The sequence below is a fragment of the Emys orbicularis genome, chromosome 2 (assembly GCF_028017835.1).
Source record: "Emys orbicularis isolate rEmyOrb1 chromosome 2, rEmyOrb1.hap1, whole genome shotgun sequence".
In the NCBI taxonomy this organism is placed as follows: Eukaryota; Metazoa; Chordata; order Testudines; family Emydidae; genus Emys; species Emys orbicularis.
Window position 1 is genome coordinate 49,141,365 of NC_088684.1, and position 9,028 is coordinate 49,150,392.

The following is a 9,028-nucleotide window of genomic DNA, read 5'->3' on the forward strand; positions in this document are numbered from 1 at the left end:
TTAAGTTTTAGTCTTTTAGAAGCATGTTTTCACTTTTATTTCCTTGTAACCATCTCTACCTCTATCTCTTACTTGGTATCACTAAATCCATGCTCTTTTGTTAATAAATTTGTTTTACTTTTACTATAAACCAATTCAGTGCTTTGTTTGAAAGGAAGAGTGTATTTACCCCAGTTGGAGTTAGTACATTGTAGTTTATTAATTTAACAGAGCAGCAAACTTCATATCTTTCATGAAAGTACAGTGATAGATGCTGTGCATTGCACAGAAACATCTATGAGGAGCTTGGGGGCTGGAGCTCACTGATCGGGCTGGGAAAGCAAGATTTTGGCTGGGAGAGCTTTGAGGAGTTTGCTGGTGAGGAAGACAGATGGGCACTGCAGGGAGCTGACATACAGTCTAATCTCTAGCAAAGCTTATGCTTGCTGGGGCAGAGATGTAGCTCACAGCTCAGGGTATAAAAATAATAATAATTAATAATAACAACAACATTAATAAGTATCCCCAGCAGTGTGTTACAGGTATCAGGCACATTATGCTGTAATGTAGTTATTAGAATGTAGCGATTGTCTAAACTGCTAGAACTTGTCCTGTAGGGCTTGTTTACATGCTACATGAGTTATACCAGTTTAATTAAAGGTATGATTTTAAATTGATCTAGTTAAACTGTTGCAAAAAGTTGTGTGGGCAATTTTATTTCAGTTTAAACCAGGTTTATTTTAGATTAGGTAAAGTCGATTAGGAGCTAGTTTAAAATAAATTGAAATAAGCCACCCTTAAACAAAAATAAGTGTGTCCATACGTAAATGGGTACAAATTTGTGTGTTGGCAGCTCCATAGTTTACATGACATGAATTCTGGATTGAGTTCCAAATGGGAATGGGCAAATTTCAGCAGATTGAATTTATCAGAATTCAGTGTTTTTAAATTTTAAACATTCTCTAGAAACCTGCTTGGAATTAAACAAGTGCCATGTGTAGGATATATGATCATGCATGGTATAAAGGTGTTCTTGGCTTTTGTTTGGAATGCCCTGCCAAACATAATCATGGTGTTTCCAGTCATTAGCTTTTTGGCCATCCATTGCTCGTGCCCATAAAGACTTTATTGATTCCACCAGGAAAAGCAAGATGCTGCTTTGGATTTTGAATCCCTCCAAGTTATGGCCCCATGGGGGCTGTTGGTCCCTTACTGAAACGTAGGTGTTTTTTGGTTGGCCTTCTCCCAATACCAGGAGAAATGGTAAGGGCTGAATAGGAGTCAGGATCCTGGGACTGACAAGTCCCCAAGGCCGACAGGGAGAGGCCAAAGCTTCAAGTCATCCAGACTGACAGAGCTGGCAGGCCAACGAGGGAGTCAAGAGCCTGTCCTCCAGGTGAGCTGGGGAGAGTGCAGCAGCCTGAGCAGCCAGAGCAGCATCGGAGCAATAATAATGGGGTGAGTCTCCAGCTGTCACAGCAGAGTCATGTGTAGTAGTATAGGAAGAGAGGAAGCGATGTACCCAGAGGGGGTCATGGCCACCGGGAAGGGCACTGAGTGCCGGATCCAGAGGGGGCATGGCCAGCGGGGAGGGCCAGAACTGAAGGTGGAGAATGGGTTCTGTCATTCAGAGGCCAAACCCATCCTGGGCAAGTGCCACACCAGCAGCAGCACAGCAGCACATCAGGTCCAGGAAGAAGACATGGGACTTGTAAATTTGTTGTATGGATAAAGTTTATTGCATTTTAGAGACTGCTGCATTGAACCTTCCCCAAACCATTTTCTCACAGTGTTTATGCTGTGACGTGTTCTGTTATCCTCAAATAAAAGTTTTTTGGTGTAAATAAATGGTACAGTAGAACCTCAGAGTTACGAAGACTTCAGGAATGGAGGTTGTTTGTAACTCTGAAATGTTCGCAACTCTGAACAAAACATTATGGTTCTTTCAAAAGTTTGCAACTGACCTTTGACTTAATACAGCTTTGAAACTTTACTATGCAGAAGAAAAATGCTGCTTTTAACCATCTTAATTTAAATGAAACAAGCACAGAAACAGTTTCCTTACCTTGTCAAATCTTTTTTTGAAACATTATTTTTTTAGTAGTTTATGTTAAACACAGTACTGTATTGAATTTGCTTTTTTTGTCTCTGCTGCTGCCTGATTGCATACTTCCGGTTCCAAATGAGGTGTGTGGTTGACCGGACAGTTCGTGACTCGTGTTATGTAACTCTGCGGTTCTACTCTATATATGTTTAAGTGAATTGTCTACCATTTCTGTGGTCAAAATATTCATTTTGTAGCCACTAGGTGGTGCATTTCAGCTATTTTAAACAGAGGCTTCTAATTGCACAAAATTGATTTTATGGAAAAACTGTTCCTTGCAAAAACAAACTAGTATACAAATGAAAATACGCTACAGCCTGGGTTTTGGAATTTCCTCTGATTTTAATTTTTAAATTGACGTTAGCAGCTACTCGCTTTGTTTAACAAAGCAATGTGGTGTTGAGATTTGGGTAGAAATCGAAAGTTGTATTTCTGTTTGTTTGTCCTAATAGAAAATGCCATAATCAATTTCCTATCTACAAATGCAGTTTTTGGATATCAATAGAAAAATGTAGTATAATATTAATTAGGTAACAGAGCCCAGTGTCCTCTAAATAGGTTGTGTCTTTTCTGCAGTCTACCAGTTTTTTAATTAGTATTATCTCTTGCTAATTTTACTCCATTTACTGTCTCTGACAAATGGTACTATACAGAACAACTTGCTGGACATCCATTCACAATCAGTAGTCTGGCCAGTCAAATAATTTTAATATTTGGAATAGAGCAGTGATCATAAGCTGGCAGTTGAAACATGACATGTTTATCCGGTCTTTTTTATAGCTTTGGGGAAACAATGTAAATAAAATATACATGAATCAAAATCAAGTTTTGCTGCATGGACAGTGATGCTATCTTACCCATTTGAAATGTGTTTGCAGAGAAGGAAGGAAAGAAAATTTCTTGTCATTAGCTCTAATTACCAGTTTGCAGGGGTATGGTGTCTCCACTGATTAAAGTGAAACGTTGAGTTTTAGTGTTGCCAACTCTTTTTTGATTTTGTCATAAGTCTCATGATAATTAGTGTTTTCCTTAAAGACATAGCTCCTGGAGTCAAGTGCATGTATGATTATTTCAGCCTTAATTCTTAAAGAAAAAGTAAGTTTCTAGCCCTTGTGGCTGTGGAGACAGCTTCAAAATGTGACCCCAGTGCACCTTCATGACTCAAAAAGCAGAAGGCAAGTAAAAAGAACACCAAATCTATTATTTTTACCTAATCTCATGATTTTAAAGCCAATCTTATGATTTTTGGTGAGCCTGACTCTTAATTTTTGAACATTTGGGGTTGGCAATAATGACTTTTATTTTTAAGAAGTCAGGTGTATTTTGTTTTCAAGTAAATGCAAAGTGAAAAGGTGATGCTGAAAATGCTGCCCCATTGAGCTCTTTAATTAAAACAAACATAAATGTTTGTTAAAAATCTAATTGCATTGAAAATAATTTTAACAGATCTCTTACCCAAATCACTAGTGCTCAACTTGAGTAAATATTCTCCCTAGTGTGCAGTTCACTTAGATCATTATTACTTATAACTCCCACACAACTCACTGGAAATGTACCTTGAACTGCCATATTTGCAAAGGGAGAATCAACTCTGAGGGCAGACTGATTTTGTGGTTGCTCCCTATATTACAAACTCCTCCTTTGTGATTCTGTTTCCCCACTTGATAGTATAGCAGCAACTATATTGCTGCACTAACTTTGTGGCTGAGAGGGTGATAATGAATCTGAGACAGCAGTAATTCCCAAGGGGACAGCTGCAGTGCAGTGTTGAGAGAGATGGACCTCCTAAGCAACTTAAGACCATCACCACTGTAACTCTTCCACTGCGTCTATCCCATGGCTCAAGAATCCATGAACTAGAAGTAACTCATACTCTCTTGTTCCACATTCACCTGCTAGCTAGATATGCAGAATGTTTTGAAGCAAAGGGAGAAGTATGTCTCTAGTAAGTAGAGCACATAACTAGAGATCTGTTCCTGGATCTGCCACTATTTTGCTGTGTGACCTTGGGCAAATTATTTACATCATTTATGCCTCACTTCCACCCTCTGTAATCAGATGGCACATGCCCAGCACTTTCAGAAAATCAAGCCCTTTTAAGGCATCAAAGTTTGGGCATGCAAAAATCAAGGAACTCCAAATCAATCATCACTTTTGAATATCTTGTCCCATATTATTAACTAATTAAAAAACAAAACAAAACAAAAAAACAACAACCCCAAAGCAGCAGGGGTCAGTGGGAAGTAACTGGCAAGATTTTCACTAGAGTATGACCAAGAGCTTGCCTACACGAATATTTAGTTCACTGCAAGCTGGGATGTGAATTTGCTGTGCAGTAACTGTCCATATGGACCCTGCTGACATATACTAACAGTTCCCTAGAGCCCTTTGAGCTACCCCACTTTGAAATGGGACTGGATCAAACAACACTAGGGAACTGTTAGTGTGTACAGCAGATTCCACATGGGCAGTTAGTGCACAGCAGGCTAGTGCAGGCTAGATTCACAACCTAGCAAACTAAAATGAACCCTAACTGTAGTATAAAGCAACTTTGTATCTGGAACTGGGTGAAATATTTGCATTGAAACATGAATCCATGCAAAACTTGCCTGGTAATGGGTTTCATTAGAGACTTGAAACTCAGTTAATAATTGCTAAGGTTCACAATTATTTGAGCAAACCTGGGCATAGTTTTGGTCAAACTTGGGCTGATCTTAAGCCTTGTCTTCACTAGGAAAAAGATGTGTTCTTTACTCAAGCTAGTTAATACGAGATAATATTCTAGGGAAAACAAAGCAGTTTGTAGTTTTTGCATGAGTTAGCAGGTCAAGGTAGACCTTAGACTCCTCCATAATCTTTAACTTGGGATTTCTAAATATTATAGATGATGATTTCCTAACTCAAAACACGTTGCAACCCACATGGGGGAATTCTATTTAATACCTAATGTTACCAGATAAAGAAGAACTGATTACAGAATTAAAAATTAATGGTAGCTTAAGTACAAATGATTATGACTTGATCACATGTATAATGTGCAAACAGAATAAAAGTGCTTTGTGTTTTAAATGGGCCAATTTCCCAAAGCTGAAAACAATTATGAGCCAAATCAGCTGAAATGAAGAATTTAATCAGAAAAATATGAATGATTGGGAATTGTTTAAGAACCCTTTGCTAGATGCTAAAAAAGCCATAATCCCACGATCGAGGAAGAAATACATATTGGTTTAAAGCTGACCTGGTTTAGAGGGGAAGTGAAAGCAGCTATGAAATATAATTAATGTATGGGAGAAAGGGGAAGTATAAGGTAATTAATATCAATCAGAAGCTAGGAATTATAGAAAAATGATAAAGGGAGCAAAGGGACACAAGGTGAAATCTAATGCCAGCAGAGTTAAGGACAATAAGAATGAGTTTTTAAAGTATAATAGGAACAAAAAGAATCCTGACAATTGTGTCGATCTGTTACTAGATGGAAATGGTACAATTACACTGCTCTACAGCCAAAATGCTTCTGAAATAAATGTAGTCAAACTTTACTAATTCTGGGTCACTGAGAACGAAAATGATGCTTAAAATTGTTGATTGGCTCTAGTTTTCAAGATACGCTATTGGGTCAGTATATACGACCCTTGACTTGGGAATGGCGGAGGATAAGTGAGTTATAAAGGGAAGGGATCTCAATTTAAACCAGAAATGACTAAAATACATCTTTGACTGGATCTATGAATAAATCTATGACTGGGTTTGGACAGTACTTGCTTTTTCGGCAAAACAATGAATGATGCAATCTGAAGCTGGTATTGCGTCATCCATGATATGAATTGCATCATGTTATTCCTAGAAGTCATGGATGATGCAATCATAACGAAGCTTACATCACTCTGCTGAACAAATTGCCCTATATCAGCTCTAGAAATCATACAGTGTCGTGCTCTCTTATTTGTCAGTGTTTGATTTTGCAAAGGGACACATTTCTGTTTAGCCAAAGTGAGCAGAGATGCCTCGTACTTGTGTGAACAGTGCAGATAACTTCTGCTATGTTTGTGGTGAAGTGACTTTTGCATCACAAAAGCGCAGTATAACCACTATGGTTAAGAAAGCCTATCACCTTTATTTTGGCTGCAAAATTGGAGATCAGGACAAGAGGTGGGCCCCACACATATGCTGCAACACTTGTGCAACAAATCTTCGCCAGTGGTTGAACAGGAAAAGGAAATCTATGCCTTTTGCAGTGCCAATGATTTGGAGAGAGCCAACAGATCATACCAGCAATTGTTACTTCTGCATGGTGCCTCCAGTTGGGAAAGGTGTGTCAAAGAAGAAAAAGTGGGCTGTGCATTATCCAAACATTCCATCAGCTATACGCCCAGTACCCCACGGAGAAGGACTGCTGGTTCCTGATGCACCAGAATCATTCTCACTTGAGTCAGACGAGGAAGAGGAAGAGGATGAAACTTCTGGTCCTGAACCATCAATGTCACAGGACCCACATTTTCTCCCATCCTCCTCCTCTGAACCACACCTCATAACACAAGGTGAACTGAATGACCTTGTCAGGGATTTGGAACTACCCAAGAGTAAGGCAGAGCTGTTGGGCTCCAGACTACAGCAGTGGAATCTCCTGGCAGGTGATGTTAGAGTTTCCATGTTCCGTGACCGTCAAAAGGATCTTGTCCCATTCTTCTTCATGGAAGGTGATCTTGTAGCCTGTAACAACATCGATGGTGTGATGGCAGCCCTCAACATCGTTCACCATCCAGATGAGTGGAGACTGTTCATTGATTCATCGAAGACGAGTCTTAAAGCTGTTTTACTGCATAATGGCAATGTTTTGCCATCAATTCCAGTTGGTCATGCAGTCCATATGAAGGAAACCTATGACAACATGAAACAACTTTTGAGGTGCATAAACTATGACCAACATCAGTGGCAGCTTTGTGGCGATTTGAAGGTTGTTGCTCTCTTGCTTGGTCTGCAGACTGGATACACAAAGTACTGCTGTTTTCTCTGCAAATGGGATAGTCGTGCAAGAGATTCCCACTACATCAAGAAAGATTGGCCACTCCAACAGTCATTGGAGCCTGGGAGGAAAAGTGTTCAGCATCCACCACTTGTAAGATTTTGTTACCACCCTTACACATCAAGCTGGGTCTGATGAAGAACTTTGTCAAGGCCATTGACAAAACACAAGCAGCTTTCAAGTACCTCCGTGGAAAATTTCCAAGGTTAAGTGAAGCTAAGATAAAGGAAGGTGTCTTTGTTGGTCCTCAGATTCGTGAACTTCTTCGAGATGATGCATTTGACCATGCACTGCGTGGCAAGGAAAAGACGGCATGGAAAGCCTTCCAGTTAGTGGCAATAAATTTTCTCGGAAACAACAAGGCAGACAACTACAGGTTGTTGGTGGAAAACCTCCTCAAGGCATACAAAAGCCTTGGTTGCAACATGTCACTAAAGATACATTTTTTGCACTCTCATCTAGATTTTTTTCCACTGAACTGCGGAGCAGTGAGCGACGAGCACGGCGAGCGATTTCACCAGGACATTGCAACAATGGAGAAACGCTATCAGGGCAAATGGAGCCCATCAGTGCTTGCAGACTATTGCTGGACAGTGACAGATGCTCCATTTAATGAATACAAGAGACAAGCCAAGAAGCGCCGAGTAGACCCTGAATAGGACTAAACTATGTACATAATAGTTTTTTGCCTTTTGTTTCATAATACATTTTATTTATATAACCCTTTTGCTGATTTTTAAAGTGTTACATAAACAGGACAGGTGAAATATTATCATGTAAAGCAACCATAAACACATGAAAAGACCTAGGTTTACAATTTATGATTAAAACTCTACTATCTACACAATATACATAGACATAAAATGTAAAAACTTAAATATCTTAGAAACAGTAGCCAATCAGTTGTTTTAATTGTCATATTTGAATTCAGCACATCAAAATATATAATAAATAGCACATTTTATCTCTGAAGCAGACGACTTCTCAAAAATTGTAGACCAGTGTTATCAATAACAATGCAGAAACAAATACTTATATTTTGTATTTGGGGAAAAACAGATGATGTATTCTCATCATATGATGGTGATAACCCTATTCCACTTGTATCTCTGGAGGATGTTAAACAGCTGCTACTAAAGTTGGACATTTTTACATTAGCAGGTCCAGATAATGTGCAGCCAAGTGTTTTAAAAGAGCTGAAAGTAATTAACCACTGGAGCAGTTTACCAAGGGTTGTGGTGGATTCTCCAATTTTTAAATCAAGAGTGGATGTTTTTCTAATAGATCTGCTCTAGGAATTATTGTGGGGAAGTTCTATGGCCTGTGCTTATATAGGAGGTCAGACTAGATGACACAGTGGTCCCTTTTGGCCTTGGAATCTGTGAAACTTAATCTGCCAACACATGTGAAAAAAACAACAGACTGCCTTGTCTTGACTAGGATTTTACCTTGTAGTAGTTAACCTGAGTTAGCTAACTGAAATTAAGAACACAACATTTTTCCTTTTGAAGATGCACTCTTACAATTTTGCTTTGAAGCTGTGACAGTTGTATGATTTCACATAGTTTAGATGGCAATCCCTGTGGAGGTTCCTGAAGCATTGCCTAGTCTGATTTAGGTCAGATGATTGATAATTACCTGCCACTATAAACTGACTCTGAGCACACTCTTGTGTGTAAACTTTGCCTACTCCCTATCAGATGTCACCAGCCTCACCCAGATGAGACTTGGGTGAGTTCTCCTTTGAAAATTTTGGTTTGCTTGATATGTGAACATTAGTGTGAAACTCAGGGGCAGTGGGTACCTGCATAGATTAAGGGGTGTCACTATCTTTAAAATCAAAGACAATCTTCATATGAAACCCCAGAGTTTTGCATGAATTCTGAGCTGCCCCTTCCCATAGATCTAGCTATACTCCCCCT